At 39.2% G+C, this 20,310-nt stretch overlaps 1 long non-coding RNA gene across 1 annotated transcript; it reads left to right on the forward strand.

Annotated features, from left to right (window-relative positions):
- Window positions 1–16,718: 16,718 nt before the first annotated feature.
- Window positions 16,719–19,593, forward strand: LOC121811904. The gene is made up of 3 exons (XR_006055012.1): window positions 16,719–16,821; window positions 17,271–17,357; window positions 18,433–19,593. It is a non-coding gene; the product is annotated as an uncharacterized LOC121811904 (long non-coding RNA).
- The last annotated feature ends 717 nt before the right edge of the window (window positions 19,594–20,310 follow it).

Consider the following 20,310-nt stretch of genomic DNA (forward strand, 5'->3'; position numbering starts at 1 on the left):
CATGTAGTTGTAGGCCTCCACATCACAGCCTGGCTGTTTCAAGTAAAGAAAGCAGAGAGGTCACAGTCTGCTGTGACAGAAGTTGGGCAGATAGAGGCTCATTTCAGGACTGAAGGAGTGGGAAGTGACAAAAGTGTTTGAGGAAAGGAAAAAAGGAAGTGGGAAAAGCTTTATGAAAGGCAATTGTTACTATTCAGAGAATGAGTCTCTTATTCTGACAAGTACAAAAAAACCCTTCAAACTAAAGACTACAATGATATAAAAGCAGCACATTTCTTTATCCTGCCTTTGCCATATTATGCAGATACAAGAGGGAGAGTACTTGACTTTATTTAAAGAGATAAAAGATGGTACATTTTACTGTTAATGTTAGGTGTAGGGAACATTCAGTCTTACTTGAAATGGCTCCACATTTGTACTGCAGAGGTTTCTTTTCTCTCAGCCTGAGAGGCCATGCAGGTTTGTACTGCTGCAGTCTTACACAGAGGTGCATAAATTACAAATCTGGACAAAAGAATACAGAATAACTCAAATGATTTTGTCAGGTTTTGGAGATAAAGGTATACCCCAATGGCACTTACTGTGATTTAGATGTAACGTGTTGAAATGACTGTGACTGAGTTATTTGCTATTCTATTAGCTGCAGTTTTGCCTAATTTCATACAAAGTATCTTAATTCTTATTTAGCTCAGTGTGGGATGTTTCTGTAAAAAAATCTCATTAAGTTTTATAATTTAATTTCTCTGCCTTATTTTGCTACTTGTGTTCCTTAAATCAATATTTTTATATTGATTTGAAGAACACAGCTGTCATAATTTTACATTGTTTTTCTTAAGTAATGTATTATTCAGCTTTGAAAGTAAAGGGTTAGGTAGTTAAAACCTTAACATTGTGAAATGTTTTAGCTACCTGTCCGTGATTTATACGCTAAGGTTAAAGGTCGACTGTTTTGTTTATGACTGGTAGTGCGAAAGTTGTTTCACATCGCCTGCTTGAAGTGGTCAAACTATGAAATGAAGCTGATTTTTAGACCCCGTCAAAGTGACTCTGTTTGAAATGGACCCCATATGGAAACAATCTCCAGCCTACATTAGCACTGTCCAGATTGGTTAACCCAATGGATACCATTGCTGCCTTGGAGGGCTACACCACAACCTAGCTGATGAATGACTGCTCCATGTGAAATCACCCGACATGAAGTAAGGTTATAGCACTTTAGCTCGCCCTCCATTAAAATAAACACGAGAGAAACACAGTTTAACAACACAAACATCGCTGCTGAGTGAACTGTTGGATTTGATCAGTGTTTGAGATTTATGTGGTTGAGTTCAGCTGAAACCATTTCCCTGGTTAAAGTCAAAATAGTACAAATTGTCAGCAGTACCTCTGCCATGTAGTCATCTGGGAAACTTTTGAAACATTGTGGGGGAGCCCAGTAACCTCACATTCATCTTCAGGGAGAAACGTTAAAGACCTCCACGGCATCGTATAAATCTTGCTGTGCAGCCTGAGCCTGTGGAATGGAACATGAAGAATTGAGTTATGAATCATCCAAACGGAGGTTTTATGAATCACAAATGTTACAGTACGGCAAGACATACAGTAGAAATAAGACAGTGTTGTGACAGAAGAATGGAGAGCAAGTCCACTTTATCAGCAGACTCTCTCTTTTGTATAAAACTAGCTTTGCTGTGAGGTTAAAGTTCCGGCAGTCGTACGACTGCAGTAACACAAGTGAACCACCAGCCATGGCTAATGTTTCTGAAACTCATTGATTTAAGCGTTCTTTGTGAATACACTTAAAAGATCTGCAGTGGATTCAGCATTATGAGGTCCCATATTGTCTATTTCATCTTTTACTGTTTGAGTGAAAAGGCCAATCGCACCGTTTGGGTTAAAAATGTACTGCATGGTTAAGATATACAGAAAAACAACCGTAAAAACTGAACAGGGAAAATTCCTTCAATTTAAACATTGCACAGTTTTGTTTTATTAACCTGTCCAGTCCAGCAGGAGCAAGGAGACTTTTGGTCTGAATGCTTTGTTGTGCCAAACATATTTTGCTTTCCCAAGAGGAGCACCGTAGACTATCTGTAGGCTCCTGTTATTGTTTTTGTTTTATTTATTTACTTAATTTTATTATTTAGATTATTGTCCTGTGGATGTTATCCTGATGCAGACAGGGGTTAAAGGTCAGAATGGTGAAAGATAAGAGAAGAAAGCAGGGGAGAAAAAAAGAGAAAAGAAGGGGGGGCTAAACAGAGGAAGGTACACCAACAAATATACAGTTTTGCTGTGTTTGTTTCTCTCTCTCTGTGTTAGTGTTTAGCATAGAGTGTACTTGAAAAATGAGGGTGAGAGTTTGCAATAATGCCATCCCCCCCAAGAGCCAGCGGCAGACATTGAAAGAGACCCCGGCCATCCACGGCAGCCGAGAGCTAAAGATCTGAGGCCACGTATCCTGATGACAACCAAGTGTCCACCCTGGCCGTGGGAAGAAGGAGGCCCCGGACGGAGCTCTGACAGCCAAGGGAAGGGATGTCAGGAGACCACAGGCAGCGGGCAGCTGACCCTGCTAGAGGCCAGCCACCCCAGATCTCTGAGAACCGCCCGAAACCCGGCAGAGCCCCCACCACATGATGAAGAAGCCTAAGCCACCCCACCCCCAAGAGAGCAGGCCAGAGCACAAACTTAAGCAGACATTTCAAAGAAACTGTAATAAGTCATTTTATTTATTTGTTAATATGGTGTGTGGTAATTTTAGTACCGTTTACTGTGCCCAAATTTGATGATGTCAAGTACAGACGCTAGCAGTAGAACATGTCTGCCACTGCAGTCTTATAGGGTTGCTGATGTGGTTGTCAGATTTTTGTATTTCTTCCTAACAGAAAACTACAGCACATATTTTGCGGTTGAATGACTGTTTCCTGGAGGTGTTTTATGGACGTCTAGTTGTGGTTGAGAAACAGCTCCAAAAAAAGTTTGTGTTGAGGAATTAGACGTTTATTGATAAGAATCAAATGAAATCAGTAAAAACATCAAAAGACTCTGCGCTCCACGGGCGATCAAACCCCAGACCTCCCACTCTGGATCAAAAACTTGTATTATACATGGAAACAATATGCATCCATTTACAGTTCAGTTCCTAACATCATACAGAATCGCCCAAGAGATAACGTTGCTCTTTCAGCCGTGTTTGCAGGGTCTGCATAAGTTGATGAAGTGGTGCGAAGACTTCATGTAATATTTTGTGTCGGCATTTGTTGTTCTGGACAATTTTCCAAGCACAGCAACCCATTGTTGTTTTTGTTCTTTTTACTCTCCGCAGCTCGGGTTTGAGGCTAATAGGATGTGAATTTTATATTTATAGTTCCTGCAAGATTAAGACTTGGACAATTAAAAAAAAAAGATCATTGTGCTATATGTGAAAGAGGTCAACTGTGAATGCCTGGATGCATTCTTTCTCTAAGGTCAAGCCAGACATTCCCACTGAGACCAAACATGGTCTGACTCATGTAGTGCAAATGAGGCATTTGAAACACACTGGCTATTCAGCTTTATCTCATCTTATCTTATTTTCATATCTCTTGTAGGACATTCAACACATCGTTGCTGGATGAGGCTAATACTTTCTTTTGGCTGTGGCATTTCAAAGTCTGGGATGCAAAAGCAGCAACAATATTCAATTATGTGCAGCTTATTCTCGCAAGTCAGAACCATAAGCATGGTAGTAAGATGGCTTGTCTAGATAAGACACTTTCCAATATCAAGGGCTTCGCTCACATCCTGTGGGCAGCTGGTTGATGGACTGTTCATCATTAAAAAGGTCACATTTGTGAACCAATTACAATGGGAAACTTTCACAGAAAATTGGACGTGAATGAGATCAGACACTTCTGTTATTCAGCCAGTTTCACTTAGTTTTACCAAAGATGATTGAGATAAACAGCAGCATTCACAACAAGCAGATACACGAGAATATCAAATTGTTATATAGCTGCTTTTTTTTGGCTGAGATCTGTGTGAAAATCATTGATGTAAATATGTAATGGACACACAGTATACAGTATAGGTGAAATTATCATTTTTAAGAGCCTAAAGTTTTTTTGACCATCTGTACTTTTGTCTTGAAGTTTGTCGTTCCATACATCTCAGATGAAAATGTCTGCAGAACCCTGTCACAGTGAGTTTGTTAAGGTGCTTGATCTCCATGTTTCAACTTAAAGAAAATAGTACGTTAGCTATAAATTTAGTGACTCTCTCCCAAATGAAATGGCCTGAAAAAGTGAAAGTGAGCCCACCCATCCTCCCTCCTTCATTACCATTGAGCCTGGGGACATGCTTTGACCAGCATATGGGTCAGGGGTGGGGGTCCTTATTTGAAGTCCTCACAATTTCCATTGATTACACATAAAAAGAGCCCATAAGAGGCTTGGTCTTGTAAAGCCCCTTCATTATGATTTCAGGGTGAAATAATCCAGCAACTATTTTCTTCATACACACGTGTTATATTCACAAATAATTGCATTTGTAATTTTAGAACGTACGGTACACAGACCGCATTTTGTATGCAAAACTACACTTTTGGATTTGTTTTTCCGGTGGATTTGAAATTAAATATTCTAGAATCTTTCAAATTTATTTCACATCATAAGCCTTGTGCAAGGCAGGGGAGACTTTTATTGGAGGAGTTATTCTTAGGCATCAATATCACCTCAGGACATAATCGAATTACTAAGCAACGCCACGTCTGGAGCAAACAATAAGTATATTATCTAGCAGCAGTTTTCCATTACATCTAATGTTTGTTAATGAAATGAACGGATAAAAAAGAAAAACGACTAAGAGCATGTTCAAAGCTCAAAACATGTGCACCGGTGTCCCCACACAAGTCAGAATTTCCCAGATGACTCAGTGTTCACATCACAATCTTGCACAAACAAGTCAAGCACAGATCAGTTGCTGCATCAGGTGTTTCTGTTTATACTAAGATGCCGTAAATGTCTTATTCTCCAGATGGAAATGCTTCTGAAAGCCTGTGTTTACTGAAAGCAGACTATTCCAAAAAGTTTCATGATTGAGCTTAGGGGTGCAAAATCCACCAGGATGGAAAGTTGGATCCGAGCGCAAGCTGGAAATGTGATTAAGGCCTGAAACTCCGTGGTAGGTGATCCACCCAACAAATCCCACACCCTACACTGTAATTCTGCTGTGGTTCCTCAGGAGGCATTTAGCATTTTGTTAACATAAACCTCTTTAGTGTGACATGGAATGAAGGCCCCTGAAGTGACAGATGTTTCTCTTAAATGTGATGGGGAATCAATTTTTAGGGGAGGATGTGGGGGTGGTGCCAGTGGGGCACACTGTGTGGTTGAGTAAGAGAAACTCAGATTGCTTCAGGCTTTCTGAAATCCAGTGTGGATCCACTCTTTCCTTTTTTCTTGGTGAAAGGTCTGCATGTTGACATGGACGTCTAGCTCAGAGCTAATAAAGTGCACCCTTTCTTTTTCTCTCTCCTCTAGTCCACAGGTTACAAAAACGACTTGGTGTTATTTCAGACACTGGGGAGTTAAGGGCCATCGTAGATCCAGCCGAGGTGCTCTCAAACTCAAATTGTTTGACATATTCAGTAAGTTAAAGTAAGGGCTGCTTTCTGTCTTTTGAAAAAGGACACTAATATGCACCCTGAAATTGGTTTTAGGTTCATATAGGCAATTTCTGTTGAAACTTTATTGCTTGTGGGATTTGTGAAGACACTTTTTAGCCATTAAAATACCTCAGATGAAAATAGCCCCGCTCCATGTTTCAGATGATGGACCATCTTCATCTTCTAACTGAAGGAATTGTATCACAGGCTTTTCAAACACTGCAGTGTTTGTTCAAATCTAATAGGACGGCTCAAGCATTGTAGAGGAAAAGAACAAAAACAAAGGCCTCTCTCATGAAGCTGGCGCTCTGTTTGTGTGGCTAGTAGAAGAGTCTTGAGACACCAGAGGGAAATCCACCAGACCTTCAAAGAGACAGCGCAGTGGGGAGTGTTGGCAGACTGCTGACTTGGACAGCTTGCACACCATGCAACACAACTTCAGTTAACAGACCAGCTCCCACAAACAAAACATCACCCACTATTGTTGATGAGCAGGGTTAATGCATTTAAACTTCGAAAGTGATTATTGACAACAGGCCATGTTAGCAATCCATCTGCTCTGCAATGATGCACATGATCGCTGCAGAAGAATACACCACTAGTGGTTATTGTTAATACATGGTAAATTCAGTTATATATATATATAAATTTAAATTCTTGTAATTTTCCTATATGTAAGGTTTATTTCATCATCCTCCTGCAAATGTGATGTTACATTCTCTGTGTTTCTTTCATGTCACTTTGAACGTATGTCACCTGCATGTAACTCAACAGATCACATTTGTGTACTCTACAGAAGTCGCCACTAAACACACTGTGAAAAAATTCAAAAGGTATTGCAGGACGAACAAAAACTGCCTCTGGGACAGCTTTTGGATAGTATCTAATAATAAAATATTTGGTACATGATGGCCGATGTTGACAAAGGTGAAGGTGACAGGGCTGCAGGTAATCTCAGATTTACAGCATCAGAAATGCTGATATATATACTTCTAATTCAGTTAAAGGTGGATACTGTGTCTCTATCTATAGATATATATCAGGCATATGTGAATTACTAAATGTGTTTTCATACAATAGCACTCTCTCTGACATACACAGGAAGCCACTGAATTATAGATGCAGAAACAGGAAATTCCTCCCTTTGCCCTCCGTCACTCAGGCTGCGACCTTGTACTAAATCAATTAGTAGTGCTGCAGGCAATCAGAAGACCTCCCTGGAGACGTTATGAATGTTCCCTTAATTCATGAGGGCCTCTTGGACCTCTCTCCACAGTGACTACCTGATGGGTGGCCACGGCTCCTGTTCATACAAACAGGGCTGTGATTTCACGCTGCGCAAATCAAAGAGCAGCAGGGGTGAGATTGTTTTGTTTCCTCTACAGTACAGCATCCTGTCTTGTCCATAGAGGGTCCTCTCATGTGTGGTTACTGTTTCCACTGGATGACCACTGTGAAGGTTCCTCATTTTGTCCACAGCAATTTGCAGTATCTGCCTCCTGGTGGCTTTTGTCCTTTATAGCGATGGCTCAAGGTAAGTGCTGATATAAAAACAATTTATGGTGTGATTATCTTGGCTAAAAATGCCAGGATACATAATGGTGATTACTTTTAGAGCCCAAGTAGAATTAAATATAAGATCTCAATCGTCTTTAGTGCTGAGACAATTAATCAATTAACTGATTGATATCAACAAGCAGTTAATTAATAGTTATTTATTTACACTGAAATTAAATTATGTATAAAATATCAGATTCTAACAGCTAAAATGGATCTACTTGTTTTTGTTCTGTTAAATAATAGTGAAAAATCGAAAAACAAAATGTTACCCAACATTTTTCAAAAAAAGACTTGTTATTATTGCTATTGCACAAAACACTCAGGACACAGGACCACATGGTAAAAAAGAAACAATATGTAAAATATTGGCAAAGAGCACACATTAGTTCTGCTAATTTGACATGCTCCAGGCTAATCTGCAAATTTTACATTCATAGCTCTGATCTTCCTCCCAGCCTAGCTTGGTGTTTCCGTTTGGGAAACCTGACACTTACTCAAGCTTCCAGCCATTCAGTGTTTTTCAGCAGGATCAATGCTGCATCTGTGTCTTTCTCCCCATGGGACCCTGTGGGATGTAGTCCTTCTCCAGCCCAGTGGATCCTGAATCTTCCCATTCACTCTGGCTCCCCCGAGGACACAGGGGCACATTTCCTATGGACTTGAATAACTCTGCATTTGTGCAGTGTATTGGAGAATGGTTGTATCATAAGAAATGCCTTAACGCATATGGTTTCAATCACTATGTTTTATCATGAACAGGGCATGTATTTCTTTAGATAGTAGGACAGTGGATTACTCATATTACCCTCAGTGTGTGTGGGGTAACTCATACTCGTATAGCACAGAGTTAGGAAACAGATCCAGACTCAGATCAAACAAAGAGCTGGGGTTTTCTGTGATTAACTGGGACTTTGCATTGATTTCCCTTGGTGATATATCTGTAACATCACTATGAATTTAAGATGAGCAACTCCTCAGGGGCTTACAAGCTGCACAGGAAAATAAAAACTTAAAGGGCTTTGCCTGTACTCATACTCACTCAGGAGTTAAGAGTATGTAACTAACGAGGCTTGGAGAAATTGAACATGAAATTTAATAAAGCAAATGATTCAGATTTAGTTAAGCCTTTTTATTCATCACACAAGCTAATGAGTAACACTGCGGAAAAAGGAAGTTATTAATTTTTTCAAGTGGAAAAAAGTGTGGTATGGATTTTTCCCCTTTCATTTTAAACTTTGCTGGGTTTTATATATAAAAAGTAAATTAGCAGTAATTTCCTCATTTGGTTTGACCCATTGCAGTCACCAGCCTTCTTTCAGTTCTCAACAGCATAATGAGACCAGTTATTACTTCAGCTAATGGTTACTGCATAATTATCTCAATCAGCTTTGATTGTACGGCTACTTTTCAGCACTTGTAACAAGCATCTCTGTGCTTCACTCTGTGAAGGTGAAAAGAAATGAATGAATGAATTTTTACAAGTTCTTAGCTTTTACTTACCGATTTTTCTAAAGTTGGAGATAATCATGGACAGACGTGTTTTAACTCACTCACCTTGGCTGCTATGTGCGAGTCCTTTAAGTCATACAGCCAGGGTTTAAAACATGCTTTTACCAAGTGTAACCACTGACTCATTAAAAGTTGCACATCTAAAATCTTCATGAAATTTGAAGTGTTTAAAATAAATAAATGCCAGATCATAATTACTATACCTTCATGGGAATCGATTTAAGAGCATGCAAATGGGTGATGGTAAATGGTTAGAACCTGACTTACTCGAACCTCAGATATTGGTCGGTTGTTTTCTCTGTGGAAGCTTTTGGTGTCATCAGGCCAACACTGAAAGAGCTCTCTAAGACCAGGATCATATTTGGTTGCATACACTATAGATTAGCTGTCGTTCGAGCCCATTCTCACTCCCAGGGCATCCATTAGTGCAGTTCTGTCAAAATAGCTGGCGTCACTCATTTATGCACAAGGTGTCTTTTGGTGTCTGTGTCTTGATGCACTGGTTAATGCACTGATGAGAAGGATCAGGCCCTCTCAGCCCTTCATTTGTCAACATGAGTGTGTTTTAAGTGAAACAACGTTTTGCTGTACCTAATCATTTTTCAGTCCATACTTTACCAAGATGTTTTCAGAGCTTAAACCTAACTATTGAATGAAAGCATGAATAAAAGCATAAAATATAAAAGATTCCCAGAAAAAAATAATCCCCTCCCTGAGCCTGGCTCTGCTGCAGGTTTCTTCCCGTTTAAAGGGAGTTTTTTCTTTCCATCGTCGCCTAAATGCTTGCTCATAGGAGGTCATATGATTGCAGTCTGTTTCCTTTTGTAGGGTCTTAACCTTAGAATATCAAACACCTTGAAGCAACTGTTGTTTCAATTTGGGGCTATATAAATAATATTGAATTCAATCTATTTCATTCAGGCTATGTTTTCTTCCATTTGACAGATAAGCAAATATGTGTGAAATGTAATAATCGCAAATGTAAAAAACTTCTGTGACTCTTCTTATTAAAAAAATATAAAAATAAAAATCATACCTGATCTAACTTTAGCCGTTCTTGTACTTCAAGCATAGCTGCTATTTTTAAATGTACCTTTAATTCAATTGAGTTCAGTTCAGTTTAATTCAATTTTATTTATATAATCACAGCTGATGTCCCCATGGACCTCAACCTTACACAACTAGAAACATGAACTGACCTGTCGAGTGTCTTTACTGTAGTGAGGGATGTTCTGCTCAGAAGAGTCCACGGCGTACTCAAAACAAGTTTCAGCTCAACAAGTATTCTGTATCAGTTAGGCTGTATTAGACTGGGGTTCTCCAAGTAGATGACGAAACCCCACAACACTGCAAACTGTCTCTTGCTTCTTGTACAGAAATAAACTTGAAAGCCACCAGAATTTTGCTTTGTTTACACACTGTGCAATTTCTGATGAAAAGGTCAGAAGAGAAGGAAAAAAGAATAGTTTTAGTGAGCCTATATAGCCTAGATAAGGAACTGAAGGTGAGTGAACTTTGTAATACAAAAGTACTCTGAGGTTTGAGCTGTTCATTAATTGGTATGTCTGCCTCGGATGACAAAGGTGACGTCAACAGCGGCAAATGTCAGCTGCAGTTATACAACTTTTTAAACAGGCTTTCTGATAATGAAAGGAGGAACTTGGTCTGAAGCACCAAGTTGGTAAAAAAAAATCCAAACTATATGAAAAAAGAGTCGGTGAAAACTATCAACTGGTAACAGCTTGCAACTGTTGAAAAGACATAGTTGGCCTGTTTGAACGGTTACAGATTAACAGCTTTGACGTATGTTTTTGACGAGGCACATCAGTTAATCTTTCTGCTCTTTCAGTAAAGAAACATTCATAACTTTCTGATCTTTGTCTGTATGCATAAATTGCAAAAATGCCTGAATAAGCAGCTGTTTATTCTTTGCAGTATATCATGCTGATGTGATGAACCACCAGAGATAAATGTCTTAAGGGATACTGGAAGACAAAGAAGAGCTCAACAGTTCTTAATTTCTCATCTTTGCAAAAAATGAAACGTGTAAAGCATGTTATATTGCAGTGATTTCCAGTGTAACTATGAAGTGCAAGCACTATGAGATCTGGGGACTCATAGTTGCAACAGTTATTTATTAAAGCAGGAGGGGATGACACCTACAGCAGATTGCCTTATTATTTATAATGCTTGCTGCACATTATGTGAGCAGTTTTACAATGACAGCTTATGAGAGCACTGCTGTGAAGAGAGTTAAGCTAAAATCATGACATAACTTCTCTCGTAGCAGTCACTGACAGGTCATTTATTTAAAGTTTCTAAACGATTTATGTAAGTTTTGCTGTGTATGCGGTAAATGTACGGAATTTTACGTTGGAGCTTAATAACGAGCTTCACCACTTATAGCGTTCAGAGAATTTTATAATGAAAACTTACCTTCATAATAAAGATGTATATTAGACCGATATCATTGCTGTGCTGATTGCATCGAAGTACTTCTGAAAACTTCACCACTTATAGTGTTGAGAAAATAATAACCCAAGATAAATGAATTAAGAGTAACTTACTTACTTTTCATAAAAATGCTGCATATTATGGTCATAACTTTGTCTCCACCGTGTTTGAAAGACAATGTGATATGTTTTAGATCACAAGCTGCTTCACTTCTTTTCCAGACTTTTCTCTTCCAATCATTCTGGTAAAAGTCCTTCTTGGTTTCTGGTGCAAAGATTTTTTTCAGAACTGTGAATACTCTTTTGAATGTTTTACCAACTTTACATCAATAAGATTCCAAATTAAAAAATGATAATAATAATAATGATAAATTTGAGCATGACATTTAAAGAACCTTTGCCTACCTGATATTGCCTACCAACCAACATAGCCCTACTCTGTCTAAAGAATCCTGAGATAGATTCTTCTTTGCCCATTATTGTAAACAGTATACACTGCATACATAGTGCTAGATTTGAAGGTTGAACAAAAAACAATAAAGATGGAACAAGTTTTACTTAAGCAGTAAAAAAGGAGTAAAAAAGTTAAAAAAAAAGAACAACTTAAAAAACCAAACACAATTAAAACGACTCTTTATATGCGACTGTTGTTTTTGGCAAATATCTTTGTTTGCCCTAAAATCAGCAATGGAGATCACACTAAATGTGAGCTATCCCTCTTCCATAACCCCTATCTATAATTCATTAAGTAATGGGATACACGGCACACAACATGGAATTCACCATAGAGCATAGTACTATGCAATATTCATGTAAACCTCAGGCCAGTATGAGGAATGCAAGGTACTGAAAGTCATACACAGCTGAATACTGCATGACTTGAAGGATAACATCGAGTTACCTTGGGGCCAAAAGATTGAATCACTACTTGACGTAGGAGCTGTCATACTCCTTACATACACCACAGATGGTGAAAAAAAATAAAAATTATTATCGCATATGTTGCCACAGCTTCCCAACAAATCCTCTCACAAGCAGCTGCTGCATTCCTTGTTAATACAAATCAAGCAGCAGCGGTATAACAAGAACAAAACTCCACAAAAACAGCTTGCAAACTGCTGTCTGGATTTTTAAAGTTGCACCCCCTCTGCACAGCCAAACAGATCATTTCACGAATAACTACTTGCATAGATGCAGGGCTCATCAAAAATTGTAAATTCATTTTTTTCCTGCTTGAAGACAGATACGTGGCTTCAACCACTCACTCTGCAGCCTGTTAAATAAAGACACAAGGTAAATTGTTTCTTCAGCTTGTTTGAGGGGGAATGAAAGCAGTGAGGACTTCAAAGGGTTTCTGAATACATTATGGAAATTATGTAAAATGTTCTATGAAGACAATTATAAACCGTGAGTTTAAAAGAGAAATTTGGGCACGTGAACATTCTGGTATGTGTTGATGTATGTAGGTGTTTAGCGAGTGACGAATAAACACAAAATAACAACTTATGTTTATATGTGAGGTTACTGTGCGATAACTGCAAAGGTAATTGAGCTGGCTGAGCTGTTTGGCTTAGAACCACTATGGAAAACAGCTTTGGCTCCCATTTTGACCTTTGCCCTCACCAGACGCTGCCTTCTAATTTGGCTAATTGTGTTTTTCCCAGGGGATCCATATACACGGCTGTCAATGAATGGGTGTCAGGTCAGTGTTAAAACATAGGTCACAACACAGACATGTGGAAAAGAGTTCCATCTTTTACTGTCAGAGTAGCATTAAAGTATTAAATCTGCATATTGATTACGATCTCCACTTTATACTGATGTTTTTATGTAATTACTAAAACCCCTAAAAGGATTAGTAACTGTATGCATATCCTGTATGTTTCGATGGCTGTCCCCCACCAAGTACAGAAACCATTTAATTTTAACCAATGAGCTGCCAGCATAAATCTGCAAGAATTCATTCCAGTTTATTTGTATTCTCACAAACTGAAATCCATCCATCCACACGTTAATCTACTTTACAACTTATTCAATGGGGAATTGAGCATATCCAGCAGAAACCCACGCAAGCACGAGGTGAGCATACAAACGCCAACTGACTTGGTGGTTAAACCGCTCACTATGAGGCCAAAGTGCGAACCGTTACACCACCATGCCACCACAAAGTGAAATGCCCAATGCTTTAATGTAGCATTAGTCATGTACTGTATATGCAACTTATGTGATGCAGTCATTGTAAATAAACAATAATAATAATGATAAGGTCAGTTCCTTACAACCTAGTGAGCTCAAATACTTTTCTGGGCTGGTGTGAGGAGCATACAGTTGTTTCTCAGGTATTCAACGATCAGATGAACACATCCATTGTTAAACTATAGTCTCACTCTTGATTTGTTATGTTCTGGTAGTTGCTAAGGAATCCCTTTTCATCATATTTTAATGAAACCCGTATGTTCTGACACACAGGGATACCATTTCTGTGCAGATTTTCAAACACGAGGAAGAAGAAAAAACCATTAAAGCCCACATTATGAGGTAGGAGGGCTGACAGATGGCACAATGAAACAAGCATTGTGGGGAGTTTTTGTTTTTTCTTTTGCACACTTGTTGTTGTTGTTGTTTTTAACTTTATCTTTTCTGTTAACACTTGGTCAGGTTTAGGCACTAAAAGGTTAAATCTTGCGTGTGTTTACCTGCGTACCCCTCTGTGTTTGCGGGGTGTTGGCGGGGGTTAAATACGCATTCAAAAACAACTGCTCTGTGCAGATGTTCCAAACTAATGATCTGTTTTCAATCTAAACAAATTCCAAGTATCTACTAACGCACACTCACAAACTCCAACACTAACACAAGCTTGATCGCTCTCGTCTCAGACTGACATGTAAGTTCCTTCTTTGTTTAAACTAAAGATCTATTGTGTGTAATTGCATTGCATCACATATAATGTTTGGTAGATTTTCTTCTCATTTGTGAAGAACTTTTTCTTCTATTCTGTTCTCAGACTTTTAAAAATAGCATTTAAAGAAGTGCTAACTTGTGATTTGAATGATCAGCAGGAAGATATAGGTGATACTTTAGTTTATAATTTAAGATGCACACATCGTTTAACTGTGATAGGCATTAAGTGCAGGCTGAGCATAGGTATTATAGATATTATCCCACAATAACACCTCTTTTTTGAAGAGTGTCATCATTATATTAACCAACTCCAACAAGGTGGAGATCTAAAAGTTTCTTGTGGGACTATTTCACTGAAATAAAAAATTTCTGTATGAAAACTTTTGTACCTCATTAACTTATTAACTAAATTTGGGAAACTACTATATACTCTATAGAGAGATTGGGTGGAGCAGTTAACGCTTAACTGCTTACACAGTTACACAAGCTGTTGGTAGTCTACCTTAAACCACCTACCAGACTAAAACACACACACCGGTATACCAAGTTTTCAGGATAGATACAAATACAGACTGGGGTCAATTCAGGGAATTCAGAATGACACACTCAGATTTTGTTGTCCTTGCCTGACTGGATGCTTGGTTTCTGTCGGTCCGCGGGTGTTTATCACAGCATGGGTAGATTATAGTTCAAAATAAATGAACTTTGACCGCAGTGTATGTACGCTTTGCTCGGTGAAGCGGCAAAGTTTTGTAGTGGAAGCCACTGGAAATAATGGGCTTCATAGTGCAGTAGTACCATTGTTGCATCATGACTGAAAACCCTTTAACACAGCACAAGCAGCAGCTGAAAAACAGTGGAACAACACGTCATCCAGACGTGGTAGCATAAAGGAAGTCAGTTAAAATAGAGGGTCCATGTACTACTAAACTGTAGCATATCATCCTGGATTAATAATGATATGTCAAATGAATCTGTTGATTCTAAAGCATCACAAATACACAAGTTAGTCAACTTGTGTATTTGTGTATTTGTTATTATTTGTTATTAGTACACAGTGATTAGCTGTAGAAGATTATAATCACCTGAAACCTACGAAGCTGGAAGGAATGTAGGAAGCATTTTACAATTCAGCATCCCAGCAGTGAAATAAAACATCATGACTAACCTCTTTTTTCAACAGCAGCATCTCTTCCTACAAACATCTCATAGAGATATCTGTGATAAAGACCAAAGAGAGACATCTATATACACGCAGAAAACTTGGACTGGCCCACTTATTTTGGTGTGAATACTCACACATGAGAGATGAGTTGTGGAACTTAAAACACAGAGCTGTTGATCCAGGTGCCATCTGATTATTTTTGGCCACCGGGAGTGTCAGGAAATCAGTGATAGATGTTCTCGGATAACCTTATCACCCCTTTAGACCTACCCCACAGATAGATAGCCTGTACTGAGAAAGCAAGAACTCATGAATCTGTCACTGCCAGTGTAACTTGATCTTTTCGCTCTACTAATCTTTGATTACATGAGTGATAATGGCTGAACTCCAAGGTGAAAAAGACGGTTTAAAGTATGAGAAAAGACTCAGTAAGCATGCTGTATATTCTAAATAAAGTTGTTGGGGAAAAATACCTTCAGTCTTCACTGAGGCATTAGAGAACTATTACCTTTGTATCACTTACTGATTAATTAATTCAATAGTGCCCTCTCTCTTCTGTCTCTGTGCAAGTGTGTGTGTTTGTGTCTGCACCTGTGTGGTCCAAATGAAGTTTAAGACACAAGTAGGCATCTAGAGAGGAGTAACCTTCCACACACCATGCACGAGACACACCATCTGTTCTAGTGAGAGGTAACAAAGTCACCGTCTGTGCAAATGTTCGCCATGGAGTCTGGCACCAATTGAGCATCACTCTATTTGGCATGGTATCGGTGACACGCTTGCCAGGTTGTTGTGACTACATACTCCTAAATTTCCTTGCATGTTTAACAGTACAATAAAATTGTATGGTGCAAAGTTTAAGCTTTAAGCTTTAATAAATCACATTACACTTCTTTAACAGAGAAACACAATTCTGTTACTTAAAAGAAGACGGTCTAAGCTGTTTCAAATCTGTCCTTAGTTCATTAAGGTGCAAAAAAAGGCGAGAAGAGTGAGAAAGCAAATGTCTCAAGCGTTCACAGAGAACAGCTACTGTTCTGTTTGCAATCAAGTACAGACATGATGTCACTATCCTGGGAGCTGTATGTATGGGATCCTTTTAAGTCAACGCTGTGAATGTTTGAAGGTGCAGAGAGAAGCCACCCCCATTATTGAACACTAAACATGAGCTTTTGCTTCCAGTTCTAACCCACCGTCCACCTTAAAACAAGTGATGTGTTGTTATTTATTGTGTTTGTATGTTGTTGTATGCAGTTTATTTACGCTCGTCATGAACATGAATACCATGCTAACTGTTCTTTTTCCAGGGTGGAATGATTGCACAGTATGCATCTTTAATTAATCCAAGAAGACTTGGGTGCTGAAGTTTGAACGTATGTTTATGTGACAGGTGAGACCTGAGTCTGGGAACCGCCCCTGGTAGGCGGGGCCAGGTTGTTCCCTTTTATAAGCACAGGTGCAGGTAGTTAGTCCATCTGTTGTGTGAACCTGGAGCTGTGTGAATACCTGGTCTACGCTGTGCTATTTGGCCTTTTTAACTTTTCTATGATAGCTTGGTGTGGATTGCATAGCCTTCTGTTGGAGCGGTAGGTCACAGAAACCATTCTGCTTGAGTTTTGGTAGAGTTTGGTAGAGGTTTAAAGTTATTTGCACCCCTGTGGAAACTTGTAGTGGGCTCCCACCTCTTGGATGTTGATTACCGATACTTACTTTAGTTACCTGGACACAGGTAACTGAAAAACAGACAAAGTGGCAGAGATATTCCTTCTGAGGTAAATTCTTCAGTGTAATTGATGTCCTGTTTTCATTTACAGCTTGCCAAGCTGCTGCTTTGCCAGGGTGGATTTCTGGCTGTTGGGCCGAGATCCTTATACACTGCTGGCTGTTGTAATTTGTTTTAAAACTGGTTTAACTTGACAGCGAATAGCTGATGACAATTTTAATGGGTGTTGCTGTTTATTTGTTTATTGTTATTTCATTGTATCAGCAGGCACCAATTAATGTATTGATTGTGGCTTAATCCTTATCATTGCAGACAGTGAAGGTGCTGCGTGGAAGATGTAAACCTCTGATCACAACTGTAAATAACCCAAATATGTTAGAAATGAATACGAGAGAAAAGGTAAAGTAATGCTTAAGTTCTTGCTGAGCACATTTTCCTGCTGGGAAAAGTCAGATGATCGGCAGCAGAGGAGAACAAAAATCTTCAACTTGGGCAACAAAGTAACACAATTAAATTGAAAGCATTATGTTTGCTGTGGTGGATTATCCACCCTGGTACAGGTTCAAGTGAGTGTCATTTGTTTACAACAGCAGAGAACAAATGGCAGTTAATGTTTCTTCTCAAGGACAGAAAGGTCTGATCTCATATTATGGTAATAGGTATACAAGAGAAGTGATTAGTACAATATCAACATAACTGAGAACAAACTGGCAGTAATTAATAGCAAAGTCACTATTTAAACATTATTGCATTGTGTATATAATGTTTCAATTCAGTCGTTGTCTTGTGGCTATTCACTTGGCTACTTTATCCTTAGCATGGCCTGGGGGGGGGTAAAGGTTGCTGTTGTGGTGACTACTTAGAGCGCACATGTGTGAACTACTGTAAATGGCATGCTAAGCTAATGAAGCCTGTGTGTAAGTTCAAGAAGGTAGCTGTGTGATCACTGATCTGCCTGCTTCCTGTTTGGCTGCTGCTCTTATTGTTTCAAAAAACGCTTTCACATCTTTACTCTATTCCCATCATCTTCTTGTCAGCCTTTTTTCTGGGCCAGTCATCCTCCACGATGCGTGCTCTGTCAGACTCTTGTGTGATGCTATCCACCCCCCAACTCACCCCCTTTACCACATTCATGTCACTCAGATCTTCACCTCCACCAGCATCTACACTCTGGTGGGTCCTGTTCTTAATCCAGTCACTGCTGGGATTCTGTTCTGCCATAAGTTGTCACTGGAGTCTAAACACCACAATGATTAATTCTTTATCTCAATAAATCACGTTTAAGTCATTTCAAATGCTCTTTCCTTATTGGAATATAGTGTTTGGGGATCTAACATTAATGAAGATGACAATCTCCAACCAGCTGTATATGTTACAGAGACAGAGCACATACCCTCACATATGATTGGGCATAATTGTCTGCCTGAAAAACTGATCCATCCTAAATCCCGGCAACCTCCTCCAACTCATCCAGGACAGACACCCAGACGTTCACGTGCCTGAAGTGCCCAGGAGACATCCTGATCAGATGCCTGAAGCAGCTTAACTTGCACTCCTAATTCCCCCTGGAATGATCAAGCTCTCCACCCCACTCCAACAGAGAAGTCAGACATCTCCAGAGGAAGTCTACGGCTGCTGGCTGCATCCACAATTCCATCCCTTTAGTGCCTACCCAAAAATCATTATGTCAGGAGTCTTCCTCATCTGTTGTCTGCATCAATATACCACTAGACAAATCCATGCACCAATCTCTTGCTCTTCTATCCAAATTTTAGTTTTAGGCTACTAGATAGCCCTGCGACAGACTGGTGATCTGTCCAGGATGTACTTCTTGCTCCATTGCACCTGGGATGGGCTCCAGCTGCATCCCATGACCCTGAAATGAATAAGTGGAAGAGAATGGATGAATACGACATTTCTCTAAGCTAAACTAAAGCGTTTTAATGCAGCTCTCTAAATTCTTTGAGTAGTGAAAAAATTCTTTCACACTGTCAAGTCTTTTTTTTTTTTTTATCAGCTGTAGGCCTTTCTTTTACTTTTTGAACTTCTGGTTTCGCATTACGATAGATGCTCCTCGGGACAGTATGGTGTATTCTTCCTTTGTTGTACATGCTGCCTCACTGTTGTACTGTCATCAGCAATAAAACTAAACTACAAACTATATCACAGGAAAAACAATTAACTAAACAAAAGTATCCATCAAATAGGACACTCTAGACTAAAGTAAAAGACAATGAGGATATAATGCTTTGATTCTTCAAGCAGAAATCAGCCTGCAGTGAATATGGCTGCTAAATGGTTTCAAGAAATATTTACAAAGCTTCTTTTCATCACCCAGTTTGGTGATTTTGACATTAGCGATTATGGGTACAATAACTAATCCCTCATTAATGTTGTCCTCACTGCTCTGTGTCACAAGGATAGGAAATCAATGAACCTTCGCCTGAAGCAAAAACTGAGAGCTGTCCATCTCCCACCTTTAAATGGCACCTCCTCTCCAAACTGAAAGATCGTTATAGAAGTAAGAAATTCTGGATCTACTGGCAGTAACTTAGTCTCTAAAGGGCAACATAATCATGTTTACCAGGCAGGTCCATCTACAAGAGAACTCCTAGCGGAGGGGATTAGGATGACATTTGGTCAACATTCCCTAATTTGAGCATAAAATAGACCTTTCTGAATCCACGATAGACTTGGAGGGAGCCGGAGAATAATGGGTTATGAGAAAACAGACATTTTCTCTCTAATTCTTCCATTTACTTGGCTTTTTCATTCTTCCAAATTTAATGTTAATTTGAATTACAAATGCAGATGCACATTGCAAATATGTATGAAGAAATCCCCATGGCACTGAGCTGCTCTTTAAAGCTTCAGAAATTAGTTTCAGAGCCCATCTTCCCATGTTTAAGGACTCCCAATGGAAATGTTAATGTATCGTTCCAGAGATTCTCACTGCAAACTTGTTAGGGAACTAAAATTACAATCGTTGAGCCATAAAGACATTTTACAGTTACACTTTTTCCAATGTGAGACTTCAGCAAAAAATAATAAGTTGAAACAACTAAGGCTCTGAAAATGTTTAAATGAATGTTGCTGGCTCATGTAAGTCCATTGAAGCACTACAGCACAGCAGCCACAGGCAGTAAAGATAATACTAACAGGCGGAAATGGCCCTTCCGAGGTCTTCATTCTGTCTTCCATGCACAGCTGGATCATCCTTTTGGACCCTTGGTTGCTTTATAGACACAAACACGTGCACAAGTATACAGTAAAGCATACACACTGAGGCTGATCCAATACTGTGACTCTTTTGTTATCTGCTTCTCACCAGCTTTGTTTGCATGGATCATCT

The sequence above is a fragment of the Haplochromis burtoni genome, unplaced genomic scaffold, assembly GCF_018398535.1.
Source record: "Haplochromis burtoni strain Fernald_Lab_line unplaced genomic scaffold, NCSU_Asbu1 Contig_194, whole genome shotgun sequence".
Taxonomy (NCBI): Eukaryota; Metazoa; Chordata; class Actinopteri; order Cichliformes; family Cichlidae; genus Haplochromis; species Haplochromis burtoni.